The 16624-nt window shown below is 42.9% G+C and overlaps 1 protein-coding gene across 1 annotated transcript in view; it reads left to right on the top strand.

Annotated features, from left to right (window-relative positions):
* LOC121604326 (zeta-sarcoglycan) overlaps window positions 1-16624 on the top strand; it is a 143524-nt gene that overhangs the window by 49005 nt on the left and 77895 nt on the right. The window lies entirely within an intron of this gene.

Genomic DNA, 16624 nt, shown 5'->3' with positions numbered 1-16624 from the left:
AACATGTGTGCTTTGTGAAGTTATGTGCTGCGGATGTGCATATGTGTGTGTGTGTGTGTGCATGCCTTCACATTCCAGCCCCGACAATGAGCAGAAACCAGATGCCGTTACCGGCAGTCTGGGTCTATTTGTCATGTATGTGACATATCGTAGCGCTGCATACGATCAAGCACCCTTCCATGTCTCCATCCATCACGCACAGAATCATCATCGATCCTGTCAGCTGAGGCAACATGGACACTATGTCACTCTATATAGGGCGATCCTTGCGACGCTGTGTGTATGAGTGCTCGAGCAGGTGCGCGTGTCCATGCGCATGAATGGTAAGCAGGGACAGGATTGGCTTTAACAGTGTCATGCTGTCACAAACAGCATGACGTGTACGTGGAGGGAAGGAGTGGAGTGAGAGATTGATGGCGTGACGGAGCGGGATAGAAAGATGTAGGACAATTGATTCACAGGAAATATATGAAAGATATAATAACTCCATACAGCTGTGGTGTTGTTTTTCATCACTGTAAGGCTAAAAGATGTGTGAAGATAAATGTCCAAAATCCTAATAATAGCATCATCACAGATCTATCCCCTTGATAAAGCGAATATTTCTGGACTGTTGCTGTAGGGATAGAATACTTAATACTGCTTTAGGATGGGCTCCTCATTCTCTTCCTCTTTTTTTTTTTTTTTTTTTCTTTTTGTAAAGCATGTAGAGGAACCCGAAACAACCTTTCCACTGATGTGTATGGTTTGCACGGCAGATCAATTCAGTGAGACCTGCAGACGGGCATTGCCCACAGCATGTATTTTAACACATACAAAACATAATGTACTGCTGTTATGAGCTTGACAATGTGTTTGGCTTTCAGCCGGTTGGGAAAGTTTCCAAAGTTTTCCAATCCCGGCGATTTTATCCTCCCAATTCAAGTCGGTTAGTTATGACATAAAGGGTAAATTGTTTTAATCTTCTGTGAGAAACACTGTAATGCACAAAGGATTGAAGAGCGCACTTGCACAAAAGAACAGGAGGTTAGTGAACACAAAAACAGAAGAGCAGAAAGAAAGGATAAAAGAAAGATGAGAGATATGAGAACGTTTAGGATAAGAGTGGGGAGGGTTGATGAACAGCGAAGAATGACGGTGAGGAGATGGAATGAACTGAGATGAAAAGTGTGGAGGAAAAGTAATTACGGAAGTGAATAAAGGCGGGAGGAAGAGAAGAGGGTTTCAAAAGGCGATGAAAGGAACATCAGAAAACGCTTGTTGTGACACGGTTATGAGTGGAATGTTGCTTACATTGGATATTTCTTCTTTACTTTACAGCTGAGAGCGACCAAGGCCAATTGTGTAGAGGAGAGATACAACAGGCCTTTCAAGTGCAGCATAAGTGCAGTAGTTCAGCTGCGGCTACTTCATTTAATTCACGTCGAAGCTGTATGACTCACAAAAATGATTGGAGGGTTTGGCTGGAGACAGCCAGGCATCCACAGCTGAGGTGGTGATGGGGTGGAGGCGGGTCACAAAATATTCATGAGAGAAAAGCTTGGAGATGATTGGCTAAAGGTGAGCGCGTCAGGTTGTGATTGGATGTGCTTAGAGATAGTGGGAAACTGAGCAGGGTGACTCAGAAGGCACGCGCAAGGAGAACATTGGTGAAGCCTCATTTTCACGTAGGAAGCACTTCCCATTGTACAAGTTATTCCCCGTGGGATAGAAATGCGGAATCACACTCACATCTACAAGATTAAACATGACTCAGTTGCATCCCGGTGTATTGCTTCCAAGACGGCAGTGAATAATATGCTGCTGCCTGACTCTGGGCCTTCGTAGTGTTAATTTAGAGCAATGTGACACATCAGCAGGATCGAGTGCATGTGCATCAGGTCCGATCACCACAAATGCTCTTCCACGACCTTGTCCATGTGAGTCTGCCCTGCTCACCTGAAAAAGAGACAGAATCAAACCGATGCTATAAGATGACGTGTCAACCAAACGGCTGAAGCGTTAGAGAGAAGACAGGAACGAGCAGAAATGTTAGATCCGACAGAAATAAAAGCTGCCGTCTTTTTAAATCTGCGGGTAGAAACTCCTCTGTAGGTGACAGAAACACTTGACCACACAACATATTCTTTTTTCCTTTCTTTGATTTACCGTAACTCCCCATAAAAACTGAATATTAGAGCCAACAAATGAAGAAACGGTGATAGAAGTGAGAGGAAAACGATGAGAGCCTACACTGTGTGTTTTTTACACATTGTATTTTACACTATGTGTTAACAGCTTATGTGTGTCTGTCTGCAAGTGTGTCTTTGTCAACTATTGTGTTTACAGGGCTGTGTGATAATGTGTATGTGAGTATCTACTGATGTTTTTTCTTTCAAAACTTTATTTTTTTAATTTCTTTTGAGCAGATATTGATGTTTTGTGTCAGTGAGGAAGCCAATGCATATCTCTGTGTGTGCATGTTTTCGTGTGTATGAGGCAGAGTTCATCATCTTACATAAAAGCCGACAGCAGGTCACTCTCATAGTTTCTAAACAGCAGGCATGTTCATATTTTGATACCGACAGTAGCTGCACTTGTACTGTGAAGTGTGGTTGTGTTGGGGGAGCATGTGGAATCAGAGGTATCCAATAAATTCCTCGAGGACACAACAGTGGACTGCTGGCTTTGTGAAGAGATTCACTGTGGCGTGATGGATACAAAAGACCGAACCAAAAAGCCGCAGTGACAATTCAGGATCGAGATCCTTACTGCAGAGGTGCTCACTAGCAATCCAGATCACAATCAAGATCGCAATGCGTCTCACGCAGACCCACATCGCACCCTGGAGCATCTGTATGCGACGTGCAAAGCCTTCCTGCCAGAAAGCCTTTCTAACACATGGGCAACGTTCAGTTTGGTTAGGTTTCCCAAAAGACTGTTTTCTTCTGGTTTCACTTCTGGTTTTGCATGAGACACAAACCCCGGTCTCCTGGGTGTGACCCCCCGACTCTTTGTACTACATCGCCTTGCTCAGAGTGTCTAACATTGGATGGATTTACATTGGAGTGAGCAAAAAACCTGACATGTGTATTAGATGCCTAGGAGCGTAGCAAAACATCAGTGTTTGAAACTCTGGGAATGAGACCAGGCTCTAATATCAGAGGGAAAAAAGAGAAAAAAGCTTGCTGTGTTGGCTATAAGAGCTGAACCATCCTGATCTATAGTGGATATATGGTGGCTAGTTACATGGACACACACCAAGAACCCATTAAAAACGACACCATGTCACTAGCCAAGCCAACGCTGAAAAAGAGAGGCACAAACTAAAGAGGATCCCTTGGGCCTGGGTGACTAGAGGAGATAAGAGTACTTCAGCATGTAGAGTGATGGTGAAGTGGAGAATACAGGTAGCGACAGGAAATAAGAAGAGGAAGCAAAACATTCAACGGCAGGAAGCGATGAGAGACAGAATACGCGAATGCATGGAGAGAGGAGGACAGGTACCCGGCATTATGCTGATGCACGTTGGAGGCTTCAGTACAGACATGCGTAGCATTTAGCACTTGATTTTTTTTTTTAGTGAAGTGTGTCTGAGCAGGAAGAAGCGGAGAGGAGAAGGAGCGAGATGAGAGGATGAATGATTTTAATGCTTGTTGCAGTAAATTCATACGTTTTTTTTCAATAAATAGACTGAAACAAGTGATGTAGTGATAAACAGGAAGATTGATAGCCTACAACTTCAAGTTCAACAGCTGCTTCCCTGACCTTTTCAATGGAGCCCACCCACAGCTGCCTGACAGTAAACAGTAAAACAGTAAACGCAATTAAAACAGACAAAAAAAGGAAACCATTTAACTAAGAAGCCTACTTACCCACAGTAGAAACACAAATATCAAGCAAAAATGACCAAATCCTCAAAATCTGTTAACAAATTCAGGCAGGCAAAACACTCGCTTCTGAAACGTGCTCGGTGGAGTTTGCGGCGGCATGGCGGACAGAACAAAAATGGGTTGCATACGCGACGTCACAGGGAATCTCCTGGTAAGAGTTTAAGTACTGTTCTGTTAAATTAAAATTTTTAGAAAATGCATTTTAGGATGTAAAGACATGTAGGAGATCCGTGGAGAGGATGAAGAGGACATCTTACCCACGCAGCTGTATCATACATCACATACACACACATGCGCATTTTGTATAATCGGGGCATTCCCCGGTAGTGCATTGTGGGAAAGGTAACTGGAACAACGTGACTCCCAGAGAGAGCTAAACACAGAACACTGCATATAAACCACACAGTAACAACAACAACAACAACAACACTGAGAAATCAGATTGGCTGGGTGGAGGAGAGAGAAGGATTACTGTGGAGAAGAAGGGAAGGAAAAAAAGAGAAGGGAAGGAGGTCAAAAGAAAGTGATGAAGTCAGAGGGAGGCAAACAGAGCTAAAAAGGTGGGAGAGAAGTTATGAATACTAGATAAGGAGAGAGAAAAGCAAAGAAAACAGGAGAGATGAGAAACAGAGATACAGAGAAACTAAAATCTCATGTTCTTGGAGTCAGCATTGTCTTTAACATGTTTACATGTTGCCTCAATTTCCATATCTGCTGGAAGGGTCAAATGGTTTAATTGTGGTGTTGTTTGCTTTAGTTTTACCTGCCTTGCAGGTAAATAGATTTTATGCGTAGTTTGAGTGTGAGGTCAAACACATCAACGCTGCCAGTAATTTTGGCAGAACAAACCTTGCCGCAAACGTGTTTGGGTTTGTTTTTGAAGCAAGTTCTGATCATGTGCTCAGAGATTTGTTTTTCTGTGATGCACCCTAACTGTGTGCGCATGTGCTTGCAGGTCATAATCAAAAGAAACGTTCTTTCCCTTGATTGTCCAGTAGGCATACTGATGGAGTAAATACCCTCCCATATAGAGAGAAAAACAGCAGTGTTTAAAAATTAAATCATTTTTGAATTAAGTCTATAATTTGTTTCACAACTGCAACAAAACTGGCACAATCCCTCCAGTGAGGTGTAACTAGTACATCCTGAACAACAAAAGCAACCAATGCTAAATATAGTCGCACTAGTAGCGTCACAATCAGTCTGAACTGGGAAAGATGAACAAACACAAAATCAATCATCAGAAAGATCGGAAAACATTTCAGTCATGCATCAAGGAGACACATAACAGGTAGCAGGCAGGAGGAGTTTGAGCATTTGGCAGCGACGCAACACACTGTACATGATCTGGCAGGAGCCGGAAGGCCCCGGAGAAGCACAACAAAGAACTCGGCAGGAATTTTGAGGCACCAGGGAAGAGACACAGGACCTCGAGCAGAGACTGTGTGGCCACAGAATAAAGCTGGGATGCAGCCAAAATCTCTGCCAGCCCTGGGAGTAACATCACAAGCCAGCGCCTGGAACATACCATACACAGCCCACCGTGTGCGTTCTGACAATACTCGTCGAGCCACATGGCACAGGACGGATCAGTCACATCCACTGTGGAAAATCCAGGGTACGCTTTGTGAACAGATCATAACATAGCAAATGTGGTGGAGATCAACAAAAAGGTATGGACCCTGACATAACAGGCTGGGCAAAAGACTCCTCACTGGTTGATCTTACAGGTTGGATGATTAGTGGGCAGACAAGTCTGAATCAGATGAACAAACAGCTCTGGCAGGATAAGCTACAGGCGTTCAGAACGGGTTTCAGGAAGGTCAAAGGTACAGTATCAGGAAGAATGGCTGGAACACAGAAGTTTTGTTTGTCCACGCCCTCTGAAATGACATACGGAAACGTTTTCTGATCTGATGCCCCTATCTGCACAAATCACTGCTAAAAAATGAATCTGTTTTACCATCTGACAATGCTATGGTTAAGCTTTAAGGTTTAGGTTATAGTTTGGTTATTTCTGGAAAGGTCATGGTTTAGGTTAAAATTACTGCAGGTCTATATATATATGCATGTCTATATACACAGTGTACATAATGTATACAGACATGTATGCATGCATATGATGTACATAAATACCCATGTATGCATTCAATGTTTATTTTTATTTCTTTGCATTTGTTTACAACTTATAATAACACTACTTTTATGCTGTTGGTCATTGGCGATTTACTATAGTATAGTATATGCAGAGTATCTTTGTTCAGTATTTGTCGATCATCATCATACCTGTAAATAAAACACAGGAGGTGAGCAGCGGTCTTTGCCACAAACTACAGGTGCTACACAGAGATCTGTCACCTGAGCGCGCACATATCACATCTGCATTAACAACTGAGGCTGTTCTTCTTGGCAGGAGACTAACGTAGACTATCTGGCCGCTGTTAGATCAGCAAATGAGCTGTGCAGAAAGGTTTGTCATTAGGTAATCCAAAGACAAGAGTGAATTCACTGCCACCTAGTGGGCAGGTATGGTATAACTGAGTTGGGAAATTTCCCGAGCTCTGCGCGGTTGCCGTGTGATTTTTCAGCATGTTCTGAGTTTTGTTTTTTGTTTTTTTTTTCCTTATAGTCTGTATATATGTGGGATTCAGAAAGTATTTGTACTGTATGTAACAGTATGTATCTACTTGAAAGATGATTTCATTGTAAGTCGGAGGCTGTGGCATTATCTTACCAGCAGTTTTGTGTGGTATTTCAAGGTGTGTTGGTGTGTTTTAAAAGGCACACTGTGCAGTCTTCCCTCTGTGTCCTGTCCTCTCTGCTCTGTTCCTCTGTTCTGTCTTTAGTGTCACACACATGCACATACACACATACACAAACACTGGCTCTTGCCACTAGGCCCTATAATTGTCCCCATAGGGACCCCATGACGACCTATCACCACCACAGGAGGCACAAAGAAAACTTCATTTATTCTGCCCTCTTGCTGTCCCTCTCGATCTTTTTGATTTGACTTTTCTTCTTCTGCGGCTCTTTTCCCTGTTATTAGGCCCTTTCTTCCTTTACCCCGTGTCTGGCATTTCTTTCTCTCCCTCTATCACTTTCTTCCCATGCCGTTTTTGTTCTGTCTTTTTCTCGCACCCCTTGCTCCCTGGAGACAGGCCTAGTTATGTGCAGTGGACTGCCTCTGTAAGGGCTTCACCTCCTATGGAGAAAGAATTGTCTGCCACACACAGTGGAGACAGTGTATATGCATGCATCTAAAGGGAGGGAGGTAAGGTATAAAAGACGGCATGAAGGCCCGTTAAAGGATAATTAAAACCACAAAATAGATGAGCAAGATTGAAAAACAATAATGAACGTATGAAACAAAATGAAAAAATTCATAGCAGCCATAATTGAAGAGCTCCTCTCATCCATATCCTGTACTATAGCTTCAAGGAAGACAGGAAAATATGGCTGGTGGGTGAAGGTGGGAGGATGCCATAACTTTATTTTTGCTGTTTGTCAGCTTTAGATTTATTACTCCCTCCCTCTGCCTCATACTTTCTCTTTGCTTTTCCTCTGGGGACCTGAGCTAGCTGAAACTTCTCCAACTCTGGAGCTGTAATTGAATAGCAGAGAGTTCTAATGGAACATTAGGCTGTTCCCGTCTTGGCAGGCCCTATTGATTTTGACTTTGCAGCATTGTAAACAATCTGGGGTAAATGTAACTGAGCGGATGCAGACTTCGGTATAGGCTATAATTCCAGGGCTATTGCCGTGGAACTGTTGCGCTGTGGCAAGTCTCACTGTAACAGTGTGATTTTGTTTGACTTTAATAGCATGTTACTGGGGGCGGCTTGCACTTGCAACTTTCGTTAAAGAGTAATAGCAGGTAATTTGGTTTGTTTGACTTTCTACTCATGCCTTTTGTTTGTGATGAAGAAAAGGATGCCAGAAAGTCCAACTGTCAAGCACATTTGATTTTAATTGTGTGTGTGTGTGTAGGGGGGGTTGCTGGCAGGTTTCTTATCAGGATAATAGCTTTTTTATGTTATTTTCTTTTGTTTGTGGTCACGGCTATGACAGAGAGTGGCATGTTTTTATGCCCACAGCGTTCTAAGGCTTTTTGAAGGTGATGCCTTTCATGTGCACAAGTTCCAAGCAATCATCACTCAGCGGGAACATTTGATTGGAATTGCATGTCATCCTCTGCTGTGATAAGACACATGAAGAGGCTGTGCTGGTGAGGGACTCGGATGCAATTTAAGTGATTTCACTGTCAATGTATCAGTATATGTGGTGAATTAAGATGTTCTCCATGACAAGTGCCGCGATAAATGGACTCTATTTATATAGCTCTTTTCTCGTCTTACCAACCACTCAAAGCGCTTTACATGAGCCAGCTCGCACCCATTCACACACGTATTCATAGACCGACAGCTGAGACTTGCCCAAGGACACTTCCACATGCAGACTGCAGGGGCCAGGGATCAAACCACCGGCCTCCTGATAAGTGGATGACTGCTCTACCTCCAGAGCCACAGTGGCCCATGGGTAAGGTCTGTCAAAACAAGACTAGTGCGCTCACAGAAAGACTTTTTTTTTGCCTCTCTTGTAAACATGCACCTGTGCAACAACCGTTTGTATTGTACTCCTCCTGTCTTTCCACGCCTACTGCTAAAGGCTCTTATATAATGCAGAGTACAGGGATAGGAATATTAGGAATATTCAGTTGTCAACGATTCAAGTCTGTCATAAGTTATCCCTGCATGGCTGACCCCACAGAATGTGTCAGGGCTTAGTTCTTTGTGTTGTTGAGCTAAAATGTGACACAGCTGTGCCTGATTAACATTCAGGATTCTACGGAGCCCCTAAAGTGTCATGAAGAAAAAAAAAATATATCGTGCGCACGTCTAAGCTAAATTGTGCGCACGTAAAAGGATGACGGCACGCAGAGAGTGGAATGCCCTTTACACATTTACCGCTGTTACTTCGGCCACGCCCCCTGACTACGATAGCCATGATTAACCAATATTGATCCATATAAAAGGCGCATCAGATTATAAGGCGCACTGTCGGTTTTTGAGAAAGCTAAAGGCTTTTAGGTGCGCCTTTTAGTGCGGAAAATATGGTAAATATTAAAATCAGATTCAGTCGTGAACGGAGCCCGCTGTCTATTGTTGTTGCTACCTGTCTGTATAAATGAACGAGTGCATTAAATCAAGCGCACGTTTTAGTATCTCGTGTGCACGATTTAGCTTAAACGTGCGCATGTTTTAATATCTCGTGCGCAGGTTCTAGTATCTCGTGCGCACGATATAGTTTTTTTTTTTCTTCATGACACTTTAGGGGTTTTAGGATTATAACATAGCTGAAGTGTTGATACTCAAACCAGCTCCCGTGTGTTTTATTAGAAAGTCACCCTCGATGAGGCTCATTACACGATCTCAGCCAGCTTCCACTCACTATCTTAAAATGCTTCAAGACAAAGCGAGCTGCTGCCTTCTTTCACCATATTTCATTATTTTCCTTTCCTATTGCTTAAAAAGTGTAACTCACCAGTCTACCGCTAAAGAACACTCAACCTGTGGGTCTCCAAAGTCCAGCAAATGTAAAGTGTGTTTGATTTACACAGCACGTCACCTTTAGTGGGTGGCACTCGCTGCACGAGGATTTCTCCAGCCTTCAGCCCGCAGAAAAAGAACTTAGACACCCTGTCTGTGATAATAAGCGTCGACGTCAGCAGATGAGAGCTCCACCAAGCAGACGCACGCAGAGTGCTTGTCAGATGCTGGAGCTTTTTTCGTGTTCCCCACAACATTAAAAAAGATATCAAATGAGAAGTCAGTGCTGCCACTGAAGTTAAATTGAAGATAATAGAAAAAAGGAAGAAAGGAAAGTTTGACTGGGAGGTTGGCAGAGGTTAGTGGGGCCTGCTGGGAGGGGGGGACATTTGATCATTTTCCTGGAAGCAAGAATACTTTTTTTTTTTTTTTTTTTTTTTTTTCATTTCAAGACTGAGCGTGACTGACAGGTGTGTAGCTGAGCAGGCACGGTTGTCTATTTGCGTGTGCAAATGTCCCGTGTTCCTGAGTGTCCAGTGTATGAGTGTCCGGCATGCACTTGTGTGCCAGACGTGGTCGCGACCCATGTAAAAATAGTCTCCATTAACATTTAACAGCATTTTTCAGAATGTCAGGAGAATGAAAGTCACACTGGCCCTGGAGGGAACGGAGGGAACGAGACAAAATGAATAAGAATATTAATCCCTTGCTCCAAAAGATCATTCCATCCCTCCCTCCAGCTTCTGTCTCAGAGGTCACATCATCCAAAAGCCACAACAAATCCCCTCATCACAAAACTTGACTGGAGAGAAAGGGCACATCACGCCAAACCATGTTAAATCCAAGCGTTTTGATAATGCTGTCATTAAAATGGATATTGCTTCAGCCAGAGTCCATCAAAATGTGCTTCCTTGTCACTTCCTTGTCAAGCCAAATTGCACAGATCCTTTGAGAGTTTCAGGCACCACACCAACCCTCCGAGTATAAACACTGGCCAACAAAACGGCGTTGGACCCTCCGTACTTACCTTTGGTGTGGACAACGTCATATTGAATTAACCTTCAACCCTTCAACCCATGTGTCATAGATGCAATACAGTGTACAAGTTTCTCCAGTGAGGCATACGACACTCTTTTCTAAGAAGAGGTAATACGATATACTCGGGCTGTTTTCCCAACCACAGATGCTGTCAGGATGAACATTTTCCCGTGAAAGAAAATACATGATTCATTACGTGTATAATGAGTTTTCCTTGCTTTGTGATATTCAGCTTCTATTATTTAAACCTGTGCTAACAGGGGAAAAAAAGGTGTAATCATTTATTTCTTACACCACTCGATGGAGATGCTCATGGGATGACATGTCATTTTTAAATAGATAGTTTGAAAAAAAAGGAATACCTGCTCTCGAACGTTTTCCCTTCCTCGTAACTAATCCTGGCTCCGGCAGCATATCCCTTCACATCCATAAATGCCGCATTGCTGGCATAAAGACAGTAGTAACCATTGAGCACAAGGCCATCAGCTGTGTGCCAGCACTCCATTTAACATTTGATTTAGTGAACTACACATACTCAGGGTCATTGATAGTTGGCCGGGTTTCTCCTTGAGTGCAGTTTTATTTTCAACTTTATTACCTAAACTCAAAGTTACTCGACACTTTTAGCTCTATATAGTGCTGTGTTTTCTATCATTCTGTAACAACCATGGCTTCAGCTATGACGGCCACAGTTTTAGCCAAATAAGGATTGTGAAGTAGCTGAGTTTTCGCTGCATACCCCCTCCCAAATCCTGGTGTCTGTGCAGTAATTGGCATAATGATCAGGCGAGCAGATAGCTTTGTACAGACAAATTTATCTTTTAGCCCACAGCTAGTTTCAATGATAGCATCAGCGGGAAATTAGGGCCTATATTAAGTAACGGGACAGTCAAGATAGAGATGTTTCATTCCACAGACAGTGCTGTGCATTTACTGAAGTGCATTAAAGCATTCGTTCAGTGTAATCACCCTATCAAATTAAGTGTGTAGAATGTATGTTCTAACATGAGAGGGATTCATGATAACTACACCAGCTAGCATAAACCCTAATTTGGCTGTTTCCCTCCTCCTGTCCTGTCTGAGTTCTCTGAGCACTGAGTCATCTAATTGAGATTTATGTAATATGGCTATTGTATTCCATTATAATCTATTTTGTTCAGTCAATTCTATTTTAATTTATTAGGGTCTAACATTTTGATCTAATTTCTGCACAATAACATTTTAAAAAACAGCATGTTTACGAGACTACGCTTTATAAATCATTATTAATTAACACCTAGTCCTGTAATTGGACAAAGGGCATACCTAGCCAAACATGCTGGTAAGTTTATTCTTTTGGTAGTGTATTCTTCATGAATATTGTAATGGTAATTTCAACTTCTTTGTGAGACACACAACCTCCCACCGTCTCACCAAGATGTTAAACCCTTTTATTCTCCATTGCATCTCGGCAACATTAGACACACAACTTCCCTTCTGTCTCTTCATCAATACTCAAATCCTTTTGTCAACCACTTGAGACTTCCTACTTCCCTTTTACTCCTTCAGCAATATCAAAATCCTATTGTATTTAAAACTGTGATGTCTAGACAGTTTAACACGCACCTCAGGGGGTCTGTACCGATACCTGCAAGAGACAAAGGTATGAATACACACCTCTGGGTAAGGGGCCGACCCTGCATCAAACAAAGGATGGAAAACACACCCCAGAGGTGGGTTTCTCCACAAGTATAAAACCTCCAGTTTTTCCCATGCTCTGGGTCTTTCTTCATCCTGACCGCTCACATGTTGATTGACCTTTTCTTTGCAAAGGAAATAAAAACATGTCTTTACAAGGCGAGTGGCTTCAAGGATGAGGACGAGTGCTCATTTTGTCAAATGCTCATAATGTGAACTTCTCCACCTCCGATTAAGAGCAACACACAGTCAGTTCTATAAACTTCGTCTCATCCACAGACAGCCTGAAACAAGGCCAAGTGGCAGTCAGAGGGTCGTGGCACTGTGTTATTCTGGGTGGGGACACTAGCATACCGACACAGCGCGGAGCAACAAACATAAGGCATAACAATTTTTACGCAAATATCTGCCACAGCTACACACACAACTGACGAAGCATTCAGTCACGCTTATAGAAAAAACACCTTGTGTGCTGTGTACACACACAGTGAACTTTTACACATATACACACAAATATTGCTTAAACAAATACATTGCACATATTTGTTTGAAATGCATGTCAGCAGTATAGAACAGTACTTGCTCATGCTGAAAACTCACTCTCATTTACACCCAAAAATACACTGAACTGACATTGACAGTGCATTTATGCACACCAGAGCACACCTCATCCCTGTGGCGTTATGTATTCACAGGCTGTTTCCACGGGAACGGTCACAATCCACTCTGTGAAATTAATTAAGGGTGGACATTTGAATTAATTAACTGGACGGGAGTGTGGCATTACACTGCTCTGGCCTTATGACATTAAACACACACTCACGCTCATACGCACACGCACGCACAGACACACGTGCTTGCGCTGAGGAGAGACACACAGATTAGATTTAATTACCAGTGTGCAGATCATTGGTACAATGTGGTTCAGCCTTAATTACATATTGTACTCGTCCTCTGTGTGTGTGTGTATATGAGAGGAAGTGCATGACAAAAAAGAGATAGTAAGTGGATCAGGTGCATTTCAGTTCCATGAGTGCAAAGTAAGGAGGTTTCCATTTCCTGCTTCTCCGGTGTAACATCCACATATTACATCGTATGCTAACTCAGCTGGAAAGGCGAGCCTTCACAGATGCAATACTTGTCTCGACTGAAACTCACAAAGTCCCTTGAGGAATATTCTTCCGAGCACTTGTGTTTTGAGTGTAAAACGCTCACCTCCTGCAGGCTTAAAAGGTGGCACTAAGGTGGCACTAAAGGTTTGCTGCAGACAGCTGGGATTCACAGCACTAAAAACCTTTTTAACACTCCTCCAGTACAACCCACGCATGTGATGCTCCAAAAACACAGCTGATAATCAAACTGAATTGCATATTATGTTAGTCACGAGAGGCAAACATAAACAGTTCAATGTCTGGTTTGCATTATCGAACTGGTTGTGTACAGTCAAACAAAGGACAGACACATGGCCATGCCAAAGTGAACGACAGTCCCTTGTATATAGTTGAGAGCAATGGTGCAAAGTTTCATCACCATGTGTGAGACAGGAAGTGGTGGATAATATTTTTGCAAAGCCCTTGTTTGAATTACAAGCTGCAAGTCCCCCGCCGTCATTAAAAACAGCCTCAGGATGAGTATCCTTGTTGATTTATAATCTGCATTATAAATACAGCAGAGCTCCGGAGGTAAATTGAAGGGACAACACCTAATGGTTAAGTGCTCCAGGTCTGGTGAATAATTTGAAGAGAGTACCGTGACGTCAGTAGAGATTAAGTAGCACACAGATATGTTGATTAAGTAGCACACTCTGCCACTCTGGCTTACGTGTGCCTTCGTTCTCCTGAAGCTGCCAAAGCAGTGGAACTCCGGCGTCGGGAGTGTTTGGCTGCAGCCATTTTTCTGCACAAACAGCTGGCAGATGAGGCAGTGCGTATGCAGCTCACCTAGCTTGCAGTCTTGGGATGGGTGGAGTCGACATGATTGATTAACAGTGAGTTGAGCAGTGGATGCGAAAAGGATGGGCCAGGCAGATATGTCTGCTTTTGAGCAAAGCTCATGAAATCCCTGGAGTGGCTGCAGTCTCCTTCTTCCACCCTGCCAACCCCAGTCCTCTACATGAGGGAGAATTTCTTACCGTGTTTTGCCAGAATTCAAGAAGCTGCTTCCCTTCATTAAAGGAAGAGAGTTGGTGAAGAGTTTTTACTTTTCCTCACTTTTAGTTAGAAACTCTCATCAGTAATACCAGTATACTACCTTTCCTTTGTTTAAGAGTGTTTCCAATATTGCTGATTTGGTTATTTTGAGAATAAAACAGTTACATACTTCTTTTTTTTAACAAAGTTAAGTGAGTAGCTAAATTTTTGTTTTGCCCTGATATTATATGGATCTCAATAGAGCATAGAATATGGCAGACTGGAGACTAACAGTTGTTGTTGTCAGGGTACGGCACACTTGGCATGGAGGTACTGTATGAGAAAAAGGCCTCCAGCACTCAACCAGCATCCCCCTCCTTCCTGAAGCAAGTCCAGCAGCATCCTGACATGTTTTCCCTCCTCAGTGTCACATGGTATTCTTCCTGGTAAAACCATGAAGGATTAAGGTTGCCTTGAAAAAGAGGTACACTGTCTCTTGGTTCGGCACAACGGCATAACAATACATCTGCCACGGCAGGAATTCCAGTGCTGTACTCAAACATCAGCCTGGCAGAGCTGAGGTGATAACTGAAGATCCTTTTGTCCCTTAAGATTGTGGGGCCTGGCACAGCTGTGGAACAGAAAAGCCAATTATCACAACAGAACAATGGGAAGCCTCCATGGTGCTCTGCTTTTAAAGATGATGTCTGGGAAGTCCAGCCAAGACGCCCCTGCCTAAGTTGAAACTGTCAAGCAGTTGCGTAGGTCACTGGTCCTGCCGTATGCAGCAGCGCACACAACTTTGAGCCAGTATTCTCAAATCACAACACAAGAGATTGAAAGTGACTCTAACTGGAAAGCCAAATGTGCTCTGTCAAAGCCTGCAAGGGGGGTAGCAAATTTAAATTGCTGATGGTACTCCTGTACAGCAATCCTCTGTGGTTGCTTTGGGTCTGAACAGTAATTAAATTAAAGCTACCCGTCACATACGGGACAATGCTTCCCAACTCTGTAGCTTTATCAAGTCAGTTCATGTAACCTCAAATTACACGTCTGTTCCAGAGAGCTTTACAATATGCACAGCATACGGACCCTCTTCCAGGACGAATGGACATGCAAAAGGTGTCCATTACCGGAAATACCAGTTGTTGAATTGCAATGTAAAGACACAGAATTACAAGATGCAATTAACAGAGAACTATAAAGTGACTGAATTATTCAACCACGGACCTCTGGCACAAATTAAATGTAATATATCGATTGCTGCAAAATGTTATGGTTGCAGATGGTGTGTAAATGTCTATGAAGTGAAGATCAAAATAAAAAAAATATCAGTAATATTATAGTGTGTGACTATGCCCACAAAACCATATTTATAACACAAAGGCCTGGGAGAAGGGTAGACATATAGCACACACAGTACAAGAGGCAAACTCAATGATGTATCGTTCACATAGAGGCAGAAAACAGAGACAGGGAGGGTGTGGGTGCTGCAGTGTGTCATTAGCAACTGACGATGCAAAAGCAAGACAGACAAACAAAGAGCAAACACTGGCTGCTTCTCCAGGAGGATAAAGACCCAGATCAAAGTAGAGCGGATGAAGCACAAACAGGAGCCGTGAACCAAAACTGACGGCCAGTCCTGAGAAGAAGAGAGGGGGAAGTAAAAAAGAGAGAGAGAGGGAGAGAGAGTACTTGAAATCCCAAGATGGCAGACAGTCCAGCTATTCACAGCTAAAGCAAATCGTTGCAAAGGAGTGCCCCAGTTGGAATTCTCAGTCACTGAATTCACTCGTTCTTCTGCAGTCCTTACTGATATCTCCTGCCAGACTTCCCAAAAAACTTTGCCATGTAGTTCAGAGTGCAGATATGAGCCACATGTGTTGTGCATACCAGTGCATCGATATTCCGAGCCGTCCCATATCGTACTATCGATCAGGCTGAACGGCCGTCCTGCGCAGATCTTTCAGAGGGAGTACAGATGTGTCGAAGTAAAGGGCAAGAAAGTAAGTAACACACAGCAGAGGGAACTAAGATAAGGGACTAAGCACTGAGTGCAGATCAAAGCGAGATGGAACAAGAATGTAAATAAGCTGGGGGTCTTCAGTTGCCTGGAAAACTGAGCGTTGTAAATTAATTGAAGAGAAGACAGTTGGATGAGAGATCAAGGGAAAAGGAGAGAAAAAGAGAGATGAAAGAAGTGCGATTTCGTACTTCATCCTTTGAAATCTTGTGTCCACAGTCTTTTCTTGTCTCGTCCTAGTCCCATCCTTGGACACTGTTTTCTTCTTGTAGAACTAGTGTATTATAAAAAGTCTCAACTTTGTGAATGATTTCGAGTCTTCTAATTCTTTCTCAA

This window comes from Chelmon rostratus, chromosome 3, assembly GCF_017976325.1.
Source record: "Chelmon rostratus isolate fCheRos1 chromosome 3, fCheRos1.pri, whole genome shotgun sequence".
Lineage (NCBI taxonomy): Eukaryota > Metazoa > Chordata > Actinopteri > Chaetodontiformes > Chaetodontidae > Chelmon > Chelmon rostratus.
This window is presented reverse-complemented; position numbering and strand designations above follow the sequence as displayed.